The sequence below is a fragment of the Protopterus annectens genome, chromosome 14.part0 (genome assembly GCF_019279795.1).
Source record: "Protopterus annectens isolate FY-2018-M chromosome 14.part0, PAN1.0, whole genome shotgun sequence".
NCBI lineage: Eukaryota > Metazoa > Chordata > Ceratodontiformes > Protopteridae > Protopterus > Protopterus annectens.
Window position 1 is genome coordinate 557051869 of NC_056748.1, and position 18447 is coordinate 557070315.

The following is an 18447-nucleotide window of genomic DNA, read 5'->3' on the forward strand; positions in this document are numbered from 1 at the left end:
TACCGACTTTGTCTCAGCCGTGTGAAGGACAAACACTGTCACCCCTTTACACTAAGGTGAGGCATCCACCAATCTGTCATATTATAGACCCGTCAGCCTAACTAGGCTGATCTGCAAGGCCATAGCACAGTTTATAGTGAAACAACAAATGAAGACCAAATGACAGAGCGGTATTCTCAGAATTGTTTGTTCCGGATTAATAGTTCATGTGAATGGAACAAGCCATTAAAATAAAATAGAAAAAGGCACAATCCGTAAAAGGCAGTATTCACTTCGCCAAAGTAAATTCCAAGCAAGGATAAATTCAAACTAGTTTAATGATGTTTAAAATCCAAACAGCAAGCACTTTCACCACATAGGCTTCCTCAGGCCAAATGCAATAAATTTTCAATTAAGTGCTTAAATACTCAATTATCCGGTGACATAATTTCCTCTCTATTAATTATGTTCATTTAAAAAGATTTAAATTTAAAACTCAAAAATAAATATAAATCATTAACAAAAATTCAATCGGCTCACTATCTGACCTGGTAAACTCAATAGGAGTATCAAAAGCGTATTGTTATAGTGGGCAATTATACATAAAAAATAACAATAATCATATAATGTAATAAACTCCAAACATACTATATATGAATAAAAATGAATTTTAAAAAGCAACTAACTAACTACCAATTCTACCTGTAGAAAATACATTAGCTCAACCACAGTAAATTATAATGTTTAAATCAGAATGTGTCCTAGCTTCTCCATACCAGCACAAGCTAAAACTTGCAGATGAACATTTATATGTGTAGCCCCATAAAATATAATAAATGCACATATATAAAAAAGGACACGCTAATGTAAAAAACATGTATTTGCTAGATCTCAAACAAAAATTGGTTGATAGGTCATACGGCCATGAATAGATCACTGAGGGCCTCATGGGAGTGGATCTTCTTAGGCAAGGGAGAGCTTTTCCCTATTTTGCCAATAATAATCAAGAAACACTGGTTTTAGATAATAAAAACAAAGTATGTGAAGATGGAGTGAAGGTGTGTATATACCATACACAAGATGTGAATCAGATTAGAGATGTCTACTTGAAGTTTTGGGATATATTAAAGGTAGATCCTAATATTTGCGAGTTAGTAGGCGAAAAACCAAAATTTACTTATAAGAATAGGCTCAACCTATATAGGATGTTATGTAGTTCCAATAGATTGGAATACAGGATCCAACATGAATCATTGGAAAATTTCATGAAACCGTGTCAAAGATGCAACTACTGTGAATTGATAGATAATTCAGGCAGATTTGTACATCCTATAACTATACGATGTTTTAATTTTCAAGTTCAGGCTAGTTGTGACTCTCAACATGTGGTCTATTTGGCCACCTGCAGGGCTTGCTCAGCTTTTTATGTGGGCAAGACTGATAGAAAACTAAAAGAAAGGATAAAAGAGCACGTGTATAATATTAGAATTAAATCTGAAAAGAATGCACTTTCCAAACATGTTATTGAGACATGATCTGACCACAGATTTAAGTTCTTAGTCATTCAAAAGAACTATACTAACATTAGGAGGGGGGATGTTAGGAATAAGACTGAACAAAATTAAAGTAGATGGATAATTAGGTTAAGGGCTCATCGAGCATCCAGGCTTCATGACAGAGTGCCTATTAGACCTATATTGAAAGGCAGACCGATTAGGAAATAGAGTCAGCTTTACATGAATCTGTGTTTTTATGCTTATAGGCAGTATACACAGCTATAGATACTGCCTTTTATGGATCCATTTACATATTTATGTCCATGTATGTGTACATGTTTTTTACATTAGCGTGTCCTTTTTTATATATGTGCATTTATTATATTTTATGGGGCTACACATATACATGTTCATCTGCAAGTTTTAGCTTGTGCTGGTACGGAGAAGATAGGACACATTCCGATTTAAACATTATACTTTACTGTGGTTGATCTAATGTATTTTCTACAGGTAGAATTGGTAGTTAATTAGTTGCTTTTTAAAATTAATTTTTATTCATATATAGTATGTTTGGAGTTTATTACATTATATGATTATTGTTATTTTTTATGTATAATCGCCCACTATAACAATACGCTTTTGGTACTCCTATTGAGTTTACCAGGTCAGATAGTGAGCCGATTGAATTCTTGTTAATGAATTATATTTATTTTTGAGTTTTAAATTTAAATGTTTTTAAATGAACATAATTAATAGAGAGGAAATTATGTCACCAGATAATTGAGTATTTAAGCACTTAATTGAAAATTTATTGCATTTGGCCTGAGGAAGCCTATGTGGTGAAAGCACTTGCCGTTTGGATTTTTAAACATCATTAAACTTGTTTGAATTTATCCTTGCTTGGAATTTCCTTTGGCGAAGTGAATACTGCCTTTTACGGATTGTACCTTTTGCTATTTTATTTTAGTGGCTTGTTCCATTCACATGAACTAGTAATCCTGAACGAACAATTCTGAGCATATCGCTCTGTCATTTGGTCTTCGTTTGTTGTTTAACTTTATTTTTCTGTGACCAGAGACCTACTCACAAAGCAGCTATTTTTTTCGTACAGTTTATAGTGAACCTCATTAACAAGGACATTGGTGACCTCTACACACTCCATCATTTACAGTTAGGCTTTGTCAAGGAAGGGATCATGTCTGTTACACTCGGCTGACCTCTTTGACATAGTCACCAAAGTCATGGTGGGGGGTGACAGTGCACACTGCCTACCTCTACCTGGACAAAGACTTTGACTGTATAGTCCACTTGGCCATAATAGATATAGGCTCTCAAGTATGCATCACACCATATGTTATCAGAGGAGTAGCATACTGGCGTGCTGACATGACCCACCTTATCCACATAGTGGAATCCACCTCAAGCGGTTGACCCATAACTAGTGGCATAACCTGGTGTTCTGTATTTGGGCCCCTGTTATGTGTGATGTACACTACTGAGGTGCAGCGCACAGCCATTGGGCAATAGCCAACCATGTTTGCAGACCACTGCATGCTGTGCATGGCCACCGGATTCCCTAGTGATGTGGACATCTGCCTAGGAGGGTATCACACTGACACATGATGGTGCCAGAAACATGGCCTTAGGCTGCATACCACCACATGCAGCATTATCCCCTTTGGAGAGAGTGAAGTACCCACATAGTATCACAGTACTAACAACATCCTAAGCACGCAATCAGTCAAGAGGGTTATGTGTGCACAGGTTGATGGCAACATGACATTTCACCACCATGTTGCTTCCGTTGTAAGGTAAACATTCTACATGACCCACCTCATACATAAGGGTATGTCATCCAGGGACATGGGGTCATAACATCCCTGTATTCCCCCCATTAAGGTCCATTATTGAGTACAATGCCACGTTCATCATTCACTTCACACAGTACATGCAGCAGCTAGGGACATCACAGAGGTTCCCCACCAGGGAATTCCAGGGCCTCAAACATATACCATATGCAAGCAGGCTATAAGCCCATCCCTCTACCCAGTTTCATAAATACTCCTCAGATGTGACCTCTGTCTGGCATATAAGGCAATCACAGACTCCACATTGTTGGGAATGCTGCAGAAGTGCAACTGCAGCACCACTCTATTAACCCACACACATGCCCTCAACCTGGTGTGTGACATTAACTGGGCTTGTTGGCGGCACAGATATGTGTCCCACACAATCATCCTGCTGTGGAATGGACACCCTGCCCACATCAGGCAGGGTAGGTAATTTGCAAACAGAACCTGGATAACTGGATGGTTAACAGCACATACATTCTTGAGACACCACTTGTGTCCCTGTTGGACTGGAGCATCAGGTGCTGCCTTGCATACAAATGGACTAACACCTGGGCTAGGCTTATGGGAGCTCAGGGCTCATAGCCTAGTAACCTCATATGATCCTAGGTATACCGGTTATGGCCTGTGTGCTGTGACAGACTGTGTTGTTATGTGCCCACACCCATCACTGCCATCTACTGTGGTGTGTCCCCTATAGGCAAGGTTACAGTACCATGTCATACAGCCACCATGCGACAAATACGTGAGTGGTACTACAAGTGTATGTGGACATTCCAGCAACATCTGTGCTACACAATAACTGAGAGCAGTGCAAATGTGGTGTAGGGTTCCCTCTTCATAGGTGTCCAACATCTGCAGTACACAGATGTTTGCGGACTGTGTACATGTGCCTGATATCCATAGTCAGGCACACTGATGTTCCACTCATCAGAATAGACAAGGAGAAGGTTACTGTTAGCTGCCTGTCGGGTGCCAGGATCCGACACATAACCTACACACTCAGGTCACTCCACAACAAGTACAAATATGACTCAGTCATTGCCCATGTTGGTGTGAACGACCTGAGACATACCTCCTTGGATTACATGAAAAGAGACATGGAGGAGCTCTCTGATCTTGTAATCCAGGCAGGTATGACGCTAGCCCTGAGTAGCATCCTACCTTTGCCCAGAATGATATGACAATACAAGGATAAAATGACTGACTTCAACAATTGGCTAAACTGGTGTCATTCAAAGGGGATCCGGTATTTGTCTGCTTAGGATGGCATGGTTGACAGGCCATGATGCTTTGCCAGAGATGGCCTGCACCTGTCACCCCTGGGATACTGGCTAAGGCTCTTGCTGCCCCTATAGTGCCTTTTTTAGGCAAATCTCAAAAAACAAAACCACCACTATAACTGATACAGGCAAGCAAAAACTGAGGGTAATGCTACTCAACGCTAGAAGAATAAATCTCAAAATGCACTCACTCGATGCACTCCTTAAAATGGAGAATATTGATATCTGTGCAGTGACTGAAACCTGGTTCAAGGCTCCAGGGAGCACACCTGCATTACCAGGATATAACTCATAACATATTTTTTGGCCATCTAACTAGTACCAGAACACCAAGGGCGGAGGTGTGTCCATATTCATTAAGGACAACCACACCTCCAGGTTAGTTGCCCAACATAATTCATCTGAAATTATACAAGTGCAACTAACTCTGTGCAAAAGTGCAATCCATATTTCAGCTTGCTACAGATCCCCCACCATGCCCCAGGATTCACACTCCTCTTTTCTTGATATAATAGAGAATATCAGGGTCCAACCAAACACACTAATATTGGGAGATTTCAACTACCCCACCATTAACTGGGAAAACTACTTTTGGACTAACTCCTTTCCTCAACGATTCCTAGAATTTATTAACTCCATTGCTCTGGTTCAACTTGTCCACACCCCTACCAGGGGCAAAAATATCCTAGACCTAGCAATTACCACACCTGAAGTCAACTCCTCATTGGTCAGATGACCATAAATGAATCACCCTAGATATCCACATCCCGGCCCCACCCCCCGCTAAGGAAACCACAGCAAAAAAACTTCTCCAAAGCCAACTTCGTACTACTTAAGGCAGTCCAATTTCTCAACACCCATGCAGATGGACAATACAGTCACCACTGCCGAATCTTGTACTAACACACTCTATAAGCACCCACATGGGTGCATGGATCGTGCCATCCCTAATAGAACCAAGACACAGACTTCTAAAAAAGGAAACCAATCTGGTGGTCCCCTGCTATTAACAAACTTTACAACAGAATGAAGAAACTCTTGCAAAAGAGAATAAAATCCCATGAGAGGAGGAGCTCCCTGGTCAGCCTCAGCAAGAAGCTGAGATCTCTCATAAAATCCTCCAAAGTGAACTATGAAAATAAGATTGCCACTGACTCTAAAGACAACTACAAAGCATTCCACAGCTATGTCAAGAATCTCAATGGCAACACCCAGATCTGCTCTGAGCTACAGCACAATGGCACAAAATTCATGGAACCAACTGATATAGCCAACATCCTGGCTGATAGGTTCAGTGCCAACTTTAGCCCCCTCACCTCCCAAAGGGCCCATATCCATACCAGAAGAATGTAGTGTCCCTGTGATCACAAATGAACAGGTGAAAACTGCACTATCGAAAGCCAAAAACACAGCATCCATAGGACCAGACAATATCCTTGGCTGCATTCTACATGAACTTCAGAATGAACTAGTCCCCCACCTAAGCACCATGTTTAATAATAGCCTCTCAACAGGCTTTGTATCCACTGAATGGTGCATGGCAACAGTTGTACCACTCCACAAAGGGGGAGCCACCATGGACCCCGGGAACTATTGCCCTATTAGCCTGATGAGCCTGGTCTGCAATGCCATGGAGTGTATTATCATGGAACTCATAAACAAGGATATTCGTAACCTCCAAACTCTGGACCCCACCCAGTTCAGATTTGTGAAGGGCAGATTATGTCTCCTGAACCTGATCGACATCTTTGAAACAGTCACCAAAGACGTGGACGAGGGTAAGGCAGTCCACAAAGCCTATCTCAACCTTGCCAAGGCTTTTGACACCATCCTCCATTCTGGTATCATTGAAAAACTCACCAAGCTGGGTATAAATCCATACATCACAAGATGAGTCATCAACTGGCTCACAGACAGAACTCACACCATAAAAATAGCGGACTTCAAATCTCACTCCAAACCTGTGACAAGTGGAGTACCACAGGGTTCAGTCTCGGGTCCCCTCCTGTTTGGGATCTCCTTGTCTGAAGTACAGGCCAACACAGAGGGCCTCTGGCTGACAAAGTTTGCAGAGTACTGCAAATTGGGTGCCATAATCAAGTCCTCAAACAAGGTGGACATCCTGCAAAGAGGCCTCACTGAGACTGATGCCTCGTGTCAGAGCCATGGCCTCAAGCTCAATGCCAAAAAATGCATTGTCATCCCCTTTGGTAAAAACATGGTATCCATGAACTACCACATAGGTGGCAGCCCACTTAACTCCAAAGTCATGATAACAGACCTCAGGACTCTAGTGGGCAGTAGCCTCTCCTTTGATAATCACATCACCACAGTAGTCAGGAAATCCTTCTACATGGCACACCTCATCATGAAAAGATTCTCATCCAGGAAAAAATAAGTCATTGTCCTCCTCTACTCGGCTCTCATCAGACCCATTACAGAGTACAACACCCCATTTGGAATGTACCTTACAAAGCATCTGTAGCAGCTTGAAAGGCCACAAAAATACCTCACAAAGAGGATTATGGGACTCAAACAGTTACCTTACGCTGACCACCTAAAAACTTCGGCATTAATCAGTAGGATATCACCTACTCCAAGGTGAACTCTGCCTAACATACAAAGCTATGTCAAACCCTGAGCTGCTGGACATGCTACACCTAAAGAAATCCCAATTCCTCCAAGCCACTCGCTCTAGAGACCTAAACCTCATTGCCAAAATTAACAGAACATGCTGGAGAGATAGATTCCTGTCCCAGAGACTTCCCATACTCTGGAACAAACTACCTATCTATGTCAAGCAGAGTTCGTCACTAACCCTCTTCAAGAAAAATCTTGATGAGTGGATGGGTAATAGGAAATTCACCCCAGGAATCACATTGGTGGCCCTGCTAGACAGGGGTGCAGGCAAATAGCATCCATGGGTGGTGAAAGCCAGGTAACCTTGTTGGCTAGGCTTACATAGGCCCTAGGGCCAATAGCCTAGTACCTACCTATGAACCTATATATGTGGACCCCCTGCCAGACAAATGTGGATGTCTGGAAACCAGTTAGACAATATGTAATGGTTGTCTTCAGACTGTGGGGAATGTGTCTGTGACATTCCAGACCCCTCAGAACATAGTAATGGTACATTAATATCTTGTTCTGTATTCATTCCCTTACTTTGTATGCTTAATATGTACACACTGTTGCTGGAGCTTGAGGCAGAGCTTGTGTCCTCTCACTACTACTGCCTATAACCTGCTGTCCTGCTGTTGGGGGTGACCAGGTTTGGTAGCCATAGCTGTCAGGCAATGAGATACAGGTGTGGAGTAGACAGTGACCTAGCCAAGGTATGTCAGGAACACTCAGGGACAACTGGATAATGTTTGAACTATGCCTGTATGATATTCTCAGACTGGGAGGGGCTCACTGACAGTACATGTTGTGATATGCCAGCTGTATCCACCAGTAGTTACTGACACAATTGTACAACAGACAATCCAGTAGCATTTGTATGTGAGCTGACCATTGCTGGGGGGACTCATGGGTCAGAGCTGTGATCTATGTCACTGCAGACGGAGCCAAAAGGGAAGGCTGTAGGTGCCTGACAGCTGACTAACAGCAACATGTCATCCCACAATATGTTGTTGAGATCTACTGTTGAAATTCCTATTTCCCATGACTGCATCCCCCATCTACATTCCATTATGTGGGGAATTTTATGACATACCTGGTAAAGTGCTGTACTCCTTTGTGAGCAGAAATCCAGTGGTAGTTTTCCTAGGAAAGCACAGTCTGTTTTCATGGAGAAAGTCACAGACCTGTTTACCATAGGCAGCAGCTTGCCTTTTGTAGGTAATGCTCATGAACAGGGAATTGCCTGTGCACCAGTCTGTGATTCACACTTGCTAATAGCATCCAGAACAGCTGGGTTGCATTTTCATTAGCCAATGGCATTGCAACACAGTGCTATAATTAAGGCTTTCATGTAGGCCTTTGCCCTTTTCCTGGCCTGTGAGGAGAACATTATCAAGGTGTGGGAGCTACAGCATCACAGACAGTAAGTAGAAATATTGTCCACTGTTTGGAGTGATGTGGTATGTCCACAGTTTTGCATGCTATGTTTGCCCATTGTTAACAGACTTTCTGATTCTGTGGCAGTTTAACAATGCGTGTTGGGGTCAGTAAGGAGAAAGGCAGAAGTGAGTGTAATACATCATTTTTATCTGAATGTGCATGCTGCTGCAGTGGACACTAGTCTATCAGATGTGTATGTATGTAGGGGATACTGTGACACATGTCCCTGTCATCTGACCATCCCCCCCAACCCTTTATGTATGGGTGTTGTGTGGATGCCCTGTTCTAGGCGTTTGGAAGGTATGGTAGATCTGTAGCAGGTAGCTGAAAATACTGCTGCGTGTGTAGCAGGGTGCAGCTGCTGAATTCTGTCCAAGAGTCATACTGGGGATTGCGAACACATTAGGGAACAGCAAGCTGTATATGTCAGTGAGGGAGCAGTGTCAGCTCTATTGTCAGATCATAGCCAGGGTGAGGGTACCCATACCAGTCCAGGTGAGGCATGTGCCTTTGATAGATATGTTAAGTAATACTGCCATCCAGAGAGTGGCAGATGACATTTAGGACACCTATTTATATGTGTGACATATTTCCCACCCTACAGGCTTTTGACATGCTACTGTGGGTGGCAGTGACTGCGGTAGTGGCAACCAGTTCTGCTGGACATTGCAGCGCTCAGTTATTTCTATGTTGTATTAATAACCATGTAGATGTTGTGCAACAGACTGGACTGTGGGTGTCCAGATGTCACAGATGCTACAAATGTAACAAATAGAGTTACTGAGTCATTATTATGGCAGGTGTAGTTGCAAGACATATGCGCATGCATACAGTGTGTTACACAGCATTCGCATGAACATGTGTGTTCAGATGGGTATGACGTGTGACACTGACTTGTCTGTCATGATTTTGTAACCTCAATCTACACTGACTTGCCAGTACTTCAGAACACAGAATAGGTTTTATGACAACCATGCCATAAGTAGATGGGACAACTGTGGACATTCTGCAACAGTCTGTGTAGTTGTCAGCTTTAACTAATATCATATGCCTCATGTACATCCAACATGTATTTAGCTGTGTACTGGTTCAGTTTCTACATCACAGACCCAAGTACGCTATCATTTATCCCATTATATGTAGAAGTAGTGTGTCACTGGCAATCAGGATATGTTTGTAAAAACACCAGTTTTTCCTTTTAGCTGAGTGGCCTAGTGGGCTAATGTACTATGCTGTAGTTGACAGGGTGCTAGGCTCAATACTTTGCAGGGGTGAATATTTTTGCTGATGTGACATCAGTGGAATGCATGATATGCTTATAGAAACACCAGCTCTTCTCCAGAGCTGAGTGGCATAGTGGGCTAATGCATTATGCTAAAGCTCAGAGGTCTCTGGGTTTGAGACTTGGTAGGGGTCGTTATTTTATTGATGTGCGTAACAGTGTCAAAATCAGATAAGGTGATTAAAGCAGTTTTAAGTGGGTTTGCGCGATGTGCCACGATGCAAAGCGGCACTTAGTCATGCTTAAACCCACAGTATTTCCAAAAAAAGATAAAAAGGGATGATAGGAAAGTGGTGAAATGGGGGCAAGCAGGGGGAAAACAATATGAAAGGCAGGTAGAAATGTGGAGGATGGGTGTAGGAAAGGACCATAGCTCTCCTGTACAGCAACATCTGTGTATGTTGTGAACAATTTGGAATTTGGAGCCTCACATCCCAGAGGGAGGAGTGTGGGTGACATAACTTTGCTGATTAATTGCTGGGATTATTGATTCATGGCAGTGAACATGGGAGTGAAATGGAGAACTGTATATGGGACAATATTTTTTTGGGGGGGACAGATGCCCATTTATTTTGTTAAGGAGAGAATGGAATGTTGGGGAAAGGCTGTAGGTACATTTGAGGAGGTAAGTTGGGTAGGAGAGGTTGTGTTTTCAGTCAGGCAAGACAGACAAGACAGCAGACAGGGGCGGTGTATGACACATGAAGGGCTAAACACCTTGGACAGGGAGGATATTTGGGAATCGGAGGACAAAGTGCCCCCAGATGGCAATAGTGGTACTGAGCTCTCCACCCATGGGTAGTTACCACTGCTCCTTCATGGCCCTGAAGGTGACTGCACTGGAAGCTGGGTGCCAGGGCTGGCCTGCCCCCTCCAGGTATGCCAGTCTGCCCTTGAACTGGTGCATTCAGTCATCCAAATCCTGCTGGATAACCCTGCACACCATGTCTGGAACCTGTTGCCGGGTGACCAGTCCCTCTCTGCACCCACACCCGGGGGGGTGGCCCCATCCCCTGAGGTAGTTCCACCCATGGGTGGTGCAGGACCAGTGGAGGGGGCAGCTCCATAGTGGGTACCAGATGTGCTGGGACCCAGTGCTGTGGCCAGATGAGGTGGGATAGGTGGATCCACTGGAATCACCCTACCCACTCATGCAATGGTGTTGAAGTTTGTCCAAGTGTGTAGGTTCGTCATGAACAGAACATTTCAATGTCAGTTATAACAGCATATATGGGTGTTCCAATTAACCCAGAACAACAGAATTGCATAGCATACAGAACACAGGCATAAATGGAATAACAGTCAGTATTGTAACAGCATGCCAGCAATAGTTACGGCAAAAGGCCAACAACATTGGTATTTCGACCAGGTATGTTAGTATGCATCCATTATAATATATAACCAATAATACAACAAATGGCCCAACATTAGGTTTTGTGAACAGCATATGTGAAAATGGGACCATACCCATAGTAAAATAATAATAATTTGTGTTTCAAATAAGGGGTGGGTAGACAGAAAAATATTCCATTACCAACTGTATAGGCTATATTTTTCACAACATTATTACTCAATAATCTACAGGTCTGCCCTTACTTTATGTCTACAAGTGCCCTATAGCTTCTGTAGCATGTACATACCTCTCAAGCTATCTGGAAGGGATGGTATGGGCCAAGCTGTAACATCTACAGGTACATAACTATAGGGGACTATTACATTTCAGAAGACCATATATGACTACCAAGGTGTACTCTGCACTGATGTTGTGTGAGTGTGCTACTGGTATACCTCAACTGGATTTATATCTGTGTCCAATGTTTTTGGCAGCAGTGATCACTATCTGTGATAGTGTGACACTTGAGAGACATGTATTTTGCACAGTACAGAGAGTTTACACTTATCCTGCTGTCATTCGCAGGCATGGGATTAGACTATCATCAGACATTCACAGACGTGCCAAGCATACAGCCATGCCAACAATAGACCATTTAATTTGTCTTATTAACTTGGAATAGTAGTGTACTTCATGATGTTTTATTTAATGGACTCATATCACCTTGCTAAGCAATGCTGTTTATGCACTAGTACATTTGGACGAAAAAATTAGTATACCCTTCATACAGCTACTACAGGCATTTATTTACCTGTAAGTCCTGTGGGTAGAATATCTGTTAACAATACATAATTGTTTCTATAAACAGTCAGTACTACTTGTCTGTTACTATAAATATATCTTAGTACCTCTCTCTGGATTCAAACCCCGGTCTGTGTGTGGCAAAATGAACAACATATATATACATATATATATATATATATATAGCTTATCACACTGAGCTAGTGGGCCACTGTTGTGTGTTGATTAAGTGATATGTACCTAAAGCTTACCTGTTGACAAAGTCTGACCTGGTAATATAGGTAGTGTCACACAAGACCACAGTAACAGTTGAACATACATGCATGAGATTCATGCATGACAGAGATAGTAGGTGAACTGTGTATTAATACTTGGAATGCAGGTATACACAAATAACCCCTAGTGGATGGGAATATGTGTGATCTGTGCAGACCATAACAGGGTGTTAGGTTGCTTACCTGGGCCATTTATATTTGCAGACAGTATACTGGCAGTCTGGTGGTACTGCGGTAGTGTTGTCACTGCACAGTAAGACGCTGTCTGGTTCGATTCTCAGTTAGAGCATCTTCTGCGTGGTGACGTGTGAATGAGCATACCTTTGTTGAAGGTTGTGCATCAGGGCTGGTAACTTGGCACGTAAAAATCAACTACCAATCATTAGCGGACTGGAGTTCTGCTGTGGCAACCCCTAACCGGGAAAAGCCGAAAGACACAACAATAACAACAACTTGCCTGCATCAGCATACCTTCCTTCAGGAATGCATATAGCTGAAATGCAAGGGTTAACACAAGACAATCCTGGGAGAAACACACTATAATACCTTAGACAGTACTACTTTAGGTTCAGATCTCAGTGCAGAACAAATATCATATTGCATTATATCTTGTAGTACAGCTCCATATCTGCACTTTAGCATAACAGTTCTTTATTGGCCAACCTCTGGTCACGCAATGGTGCTATACCTGTGTTTACTTCACAGGACCTGTAATATTCGATTTTTTGAGCAACAGCCCAGACTACACAAAAAAAAATTGGCAGAACACAGATTTTTTGAGAGTGACATGACACAGTGATTAGCATACATCTGACAATCTTTATTGTTCTACACTTTAAATAATACAGGTGTTGAAAGACAACTGTTATTCCACAATCTATGCAGTACAAACTTTATTTCTTCCCAATTCTGGCTGTAGTTATACTGTATTTCCTGTAGATTAGGAATGCAGTTAATTTATTCCCTTCACATTTTCATTGCTACTGTACTTTATTACCAGAACATGTATTATTAATACAGTATACACATGTTATTGCTAAACATTATTAATGTGATATTAACTTTCTTTCCTTAACCTTAGCATGTTTCATGATTTCATCTATATTGAACTGTACCTGGCAATACTCACTTATATCAGTCCAGGTCTATGAAGACATTCATTGCAGTACACTCACAACAGAATATACCTACTGGCAATTACTACTGTACTCTTTCTTAATTAGATTACTATATACTGCAAGATATATCTGTACTCACCACACTCTCAGCTCATCATGGCCAGGTGCCCTGCATGGGCCATCAGGATGCGAGCTGTTTCCTCTGTAGCTGTGGAGGGAAAACACACCATTATGCATACCTGTCTATTAGATATTCATACTAGAATTTAGTAATTCAATAGTTCCTATACTTACAAACTTCTGTGGCATTGTGGTCCCAAGTGCTTTGGATCTATTAGGCCAAGAGACCCCCCCCTTCTTATACTTCAGGTCATCATAATGATGATGCACCTGCTCACCAGTGTGGGGCATGCCAGTTGCAGTGGTGGGTCATGTGCCAGCTAGTCTCCAGCCCTCTGATTTGTATTCAGACCCGTGGTACTGGCCCTGCAGCAGCTGGTCATCATGGTCTTTCAAAAAGAGCTCAACCATGACCCTGGACTACAAAATGCCCCAGAGTTGGGCCCAGAAGTGAGCACCCTCTCTAACTCCATCCATAGCTCCTGCAGTGATCACACTCCTAACAGGTTCTGTCTGTATTCCCATCTACTGCACTTAAATAAGGCTGTTTTCCCACCCTTTGCCACCATTGGTCATTTTTAAAAATGCTCAGCTCTGCTTAGCACCATGCAAAATCGCTGAGTTCAGCTGAGCAGTGCTTAGTCAGGGAATGCTTACCAATCCTTAGTGGTGCGCAAACCCACTTAGCTGAGCTGAGGACTTCTTAAACTGGGATTGCTTAGCAGTGCCCAAACCAGCTAAGTAGAGCTGTGTATTGCTAAGTACTGCTAAAACAGGTCCTGATTAAGAATTGCTTGGCTTGGCTTAGCAATGCATAGCAGAGCTTAGCTATGGGCAAACCAGAGTTTTTCAACAAAAAATAAATAAATAAATAATTGAAAGTAATTGTTCATTAATGATACTTTATCATTATGTGTATCTATTTTACTTTATATCTCTTAAACATATGCATTTCACTATGTTATCTTGGAGTGTAACTTTAATGTATTGGACACGTGTGTAACTGGGGCTTTTATCCTCGGGTCTGCAAAGAAAATGGGCTTCTGGTCCAGCGGGGCTAACCCAGTTAACAAATGTCAATATATACATGATAAAAAAAATGTTATAACATTTCCCCTATCACATGTAAAAAGCTGAATGGCCTGTAGTCGAGCTGTGTACCTACTGCACAGAAGGCCACGACTCTAAACATTTAGCTTCTGAGGATATGCTGATTAGAGCTATACATTTCTATATAGCTCTCAGTTACTTTTAAGCACTGCTGAGCACCATGCCACACTGTGCAAACCCGCTTAAACATGACCTTTCCTAACTAATTAAATGCAAACGGTTTCTGTTTTTAGATGTCTGGCACGTGTCTAATGCTAAGTGCTGTGCCGAGCAAACGTATAAAAAAAAATATTTAAACATGTTTCACTTTATTATTTAAGTGCCATCTGGCACTTTAACAGTGCAGGGTGTGTGCTACTCATCTGCAGACAGTGTAACACTCCCCTACACTCATTCTTTATCATGTTACATGGCTCTCTTTCTCAGTAGGGAGCCTTCATTAATATGCAAGGCAATCATGGGTACATGATAACTTACCAAACACTGGTGTACTGAAAGTCGTACTACTGAATGCAAAATCCCAGAATGCTAAAATGGTGAAACATTTATTTATTTATTTATTTTATTTTACATTTGTTAACCGGGGGTGTCTGACTGAGCCGAAAAGGCCCTTTTTCAGCAGAGGCCCGGGGAGAAAAGCTCCACAAAGAAAAATTACAGACACATTTTGTTATTTAGACATAATCAGTATACACACAAATTACAAGAGACATGTTTTTACAGTGGTATGCGGCACAAACAGTTACAGTGGAGAGAACAATCAAAAAGATATTAATTTTAAAAATAAAGGTAAGTAATAGATTTGTGGTGTACAGCTGAACTTTGGAATGTAGGTAGAATACATACATAGTACACAGGTACAGTACATACATTGTAGATTAGCCAGTGTTTGTGAGTAAGATTGAAAAACGATTATAAATTGCTCTAGATTTAGTATGCATATGTTATCCGCTTTCACTAGCCTGGGGAGCAATCATGGCACTGCCAACTTTGCTTGAGATGTTGCCTGATGAGGTCTTTAAAGGAGGCTTTGGATGATGTGTTTTGAATGCTAGTAGGGACAGAGTTCCATTTTTAGCCACTGAACTACTATATAGTGCATCTCCAAAGCTATTGTAGCTGTTGGTGACTTCTAGTAGTAGTTTGCTTGATGATCTAAGAGGCCTTTTGGCTGAGTGATGTTGTACTAGGTTGTTGAGGGCAGGACACTTATTGGGGAGGTAATAGATAGAATGACAGAGGCAGAGCTGATTGTAGGTTAGGAGGTTGGGCAGTTCAAGCCAGTGGAGCTGTCTCAAAGCAGTACAGTGATGAGTTCTATATGAGCAATTTGCAGCAAAACGGGCAATTCTGTTATAGCAGGCTTCCATTTTGCTTAGTTCAGTTTTGTTGAGATTAGTCAGAATGGGAGATGCATAGAGTAGGGTGGATAGAAGTTGGGAGTGAGCAATGGCTGATCTTGTGTTGTTCGTAAGAAATGGTTTGATACGGTAGAGTGACCCCAGTTTGGCATGTACTTTTTTAATAGTTAAGTTCAGATGACTATCAAATTTTAGGTGGGAGTCTATGGTTATTCCCAATAGCTTAGCCTGTGCCACTGGAGCAATTGGAGTAGCATTTGTGGAGTAGATAGTGAATTGACTGTTAGTGTTTTTGTTAGAACTGGTTATAATCATAAGCTGAGTTTTCTTTGGATTGAGGATAAGTTGGGCTTTGGTAAGGTAGTTTTCAACGTCAGAGAATGCTAGTTGAGTTGTTTGCAGGAGGGTGGGAATGTTTTGTGCAGCACAGATTAAGGTAGTGTCATCTGCATACTGAATTATAGATGCATGCTGTGTGGAGGTGTGGAGGTCATTTGTGAAGACTGTGAATAGTAGTGGTCCTAAGATAGAACCCTGTGGGACTCCTATAGTTATGGGCAGCTGAGGAGAGAGAGAATTTTCCCATTTCACAGCTTGGTACCTGTCAGTTAAGTAGCTTTGGAACCAGGTAAGAGTGGAATTTGATAGATGATATTGGTTTAGTTTGTTTAGCAGGATTTGGTGTAAGACTGTGTCAAATGCTTTGGACATATCCAAAAAAAGAGTTGACACTTGCAGGCCTTCATTTCTGAGATGGTTTACTGTGTCTGTGAAGCAGAGGAGAGCTGTAGTGGTACTATGGGCATGTCTGAAACCATGCTGAGTAGGTGACAGGATGTTGCAGTCTAGGAGATAGTTTAGCATCTGGGTATGGATGCATTTTTCTAGGATTTTGGCCAGGGGGGAGAGTAAAGCAATGGGTCTGTAGTTATTAAGTTCAGTGGAGGTCCCGCCTTTATGTATGGGTGTAACATAGGATATTTTCCAGAGTTTGGGAACATAGTTTTCAACAATTGATCTGTTTATGAGAGTGGAGACTGGGATAGCAATAGCATCTGCTGTAAGTTTCAAGAAATAGCTGGGGAGTAGGTTGGCTGCTGTTGATGAGGTTTTTAGTTTGGAGAGCATACTTTTGATTGAAGTGGTGGAAACTGTTTTGAGGGTAAAACTTGTATTAGTGTTATTTGTGTTGGGGGGGATAGTGAGGAAGGAACTGTCCTGTGATACTAAGGATAGAAATTAGTTCACAAAGTGGGAGATGAATTGTGTTTCGATGGGAACTTTAGTGGCAGGGGTGGTTGGTTTGGGGGTAGTCTTTTGGGTGGATTTTAGTAGCTGGTTTACATTTTGCCAAAATGTTTGCGGGTTGTGTTGGTATTTAGTTTGTAATGTTGTATAGTAGGATTTTTTGTCCAGCCTAATGCATTTTTTTGCACGGTTGTGCAGTTCTTGGTATTTAGTTAGGCTTTGTGTTTCTTTGTTTTTTTGATAGTAACGCCAGGCAGTGTCTCTGGACTTGAGGATTTGTTTGGTTTCTTTACTGAGCCAGGGGTTTGTAGAGGTTCTAACCTTGATTTTGCACAATGAAGCGACAGTGTCTAGGTGTTGTAGAAATGTTTTGTTGAAATATGCTACAGCCTGGTCAAGTGGGAGGGTTTTTAGGGGGGTCCAGTCACAGTTACACAGTAAAGTGTTGAGGACCTCAGGAGAGAATTTTTTTTTGCTTCTAGTGGATATATAGTTAGTGGTTTTGCATATGCTTGTTCTACTACGTATAAAGTATATTATGTTGTGGTCACTTAAGGTGTCTGGGAGACTGCCTGTGTGAGGGTACAATGTGGGGTTGCTAGTTAGGACCCAGTCAAGGATGGATTCCCTTTTAGATTTTTTATCACACCTAGTTGGAATTTGGACCAACTGCTGGTAGCCATGGAGATTTATTAGATTACTTGGTGGTTCTGATATACAGGTGAACCAATCTAGGTTGAAGTCCCCCAGAATAAGGGTTTCTTGTGAGTATGTGGAAGAACACCAGGATAAGAAGTCTTCAAGGCTAGCAGGTGTATTACCAGGTGGAATATAGATCACAATTGTGGTGATGACCTTTTTAGGGTGAAGTTGAAGTTGTGAGATAAGTATGTCCCAATTATTGGGGGAGGGGTAGGAGTTAGGTAATTGATGGACAGTTAAGTTGGACTTGTAGAGTAAGGCAGTTCCACCCCTTTACGAAGTGGTCTGTCTTGTCTAATGATATTGTAGCCGGTAGGGAGAACTTCTGAGTTAGCTATGTTTTTTTTAGCCAGGTTTCTGTTAAAGCAACTATGTCTGGGGAGTAGTGTGCTATTGTGGCCTGGAGTTCAGGTATTTTATTTTTGAT